Source organism: Apium graveolens, chromosome 3 (assembly GCF_009905375.1).
Source record: "Apium graveolens cultivar Ventura chromosome 3, ASM990537v1, whole genome shotgun sequence".
NCBI classification, from domain to species: domain Eukaryota; kingdom Viridiplantae; phylum Streptophyta; class Magnoliopsida; order Apiales; family Apiaceae; genus Apium; species Apium graveolens.
The window spans coordinates 225,873,845-225,875,653 of NC_133649.1; positions in this window are offsets into that span (position 1 = coordinate 225,873,845).

A 1,809-nucleotide genomic window follows, 5' to 3' on the forward strand; every position below is an offset into this window, starting at 1 on the left:
TGTCTTGTAAATTTTTAAGTAAATAATGCAGCACTTTTTAGTTTTATCTACTACATTTTAAATCTGTATTTTTAGGGTGTTTTGTTATCATCAAGTTTCTCTTAATTTATGGCTACAATTCTAGTAGGAATAAATTCGGGGAGACTGTTGGGAATATGTTGTGAACTTGATGATTACATTAACAAAACATCTTAGTAGATTTAACTTAGTGAAAAATGTAGCACTCGACGGATGATCAAATATAGTCCCGACGGATGACTCAATATAGTCCCGACGGATGATGATTTTATATCCATCGAGTGAGTAGCTTATGTAACAATAAGTATTGTAACACATTTCCGTGAACAACTTTGTATAGATCCTGTAGTAGCATATGAGTCATGTTGACTATTATTAGATATGTAGAATAGGCTAATTAATTGTAAATATAAGATGTCTTGTAATTCTGCATAAGTGAAATGAAGTCAAGTGTCAAAAAGCTACCCGGCGGATGATCAACAAAGCTACCCGGCGGATGATCAACAAGGCAACCCAACGGATGACAAGCATGTACCCGGCGGATGATCAATTCAAGCATCTATTGACAGTGACAAGACAGTCACATGCGTTGGGTGTTTACAAAAGGAATGTGGGAGCCTGTTTAATAGGAAATGAATAACAAAGAAGCATTACCATTTCCATGCAAGTTAAGAAGATTTTCAAAGATGCTGGAATAGAGTAGTGAAGCAGCGTGGAGTTTGAATTGATAGTTTTATTTTATTATCCTGTCTTTTTACCATGTAAACTTGGTGATATATAAACCAAGTGTAGCTAGTGAAACTGATAAATAAGCAAACACTTTTAGAAGAGAAACAGAAAAAGCTGTAATTGTTAAGAATTTCTCTGTAGTTTGTTTGTTCACTTGTAAAGCATCAGTCTTGAGTCCAATGCCTCAACCTTTCTATTTAAGTCGGTTTCCTTCCTGAGTTTCTGGTGAATGTGTCTATTTATTGACTCAGGAAGTTTGTACTACATTCTTTCATTGAGGTCCTTTTTAACTTTCTCAATAGTGTTCTTGATTTCATCCACATCTTGACTTTTTTTGAGAGTCTGAATTTTGTGTAGTTGCAGAGATTCAAGATGGGCTTGTAGAAGACTTTGGGTACTGACATTGGTGGTAGCTTGGATGGCTTTTTGAGTCTGATGATTGAGTTTGAACGGTGTGGATTTGAAGTGATGATCACTGCAATTTTTGGTGAACATCCAGGATGGAGTATTTGTTGATGAGCTAGGTCCTGCATCTCCCCCTATGTTCATGCCAGTTTCATCAGCATCTTCTCCATGAGAATCATCACCAAAAGAATCACCAAAATCAAACTCAAAATCATCACCAGCTGAAGGTGGAAGAGAGTTGATTGCATCCTTTTCCCTTTGCATAAAGGTTGTAGTGTGTGTTGTGTAAGACATGCCTGTACTATAACAAGACTAAGTCAAATTGACAACCCTAAGTAAGTTGTATTGTAATATTGGTTTGCATTTTGTATTGTAACATTTAAAGTCTGTAAAAATGTCAAAGAGCATACTAGAGTCTTTTTCTGTAAACAGTATCAAGCCTAAGAATTATATCTGGAAGAAGATCAAGAAGATCATGCCTCAGAAGAATTATGAAGAAGCTTAGAGTTGAATAAATCTGTTTTGAGAAAAATGTTCAAAGTCAAGATCTCTACAAGTCACAGATTTAATATTATAGAGAAGTCATTCAAGAACTCCATAATGACTTATAGAGAAGTCAGGAAAGCTACTAGAGAACTCAGAGATATCGACAAGTCA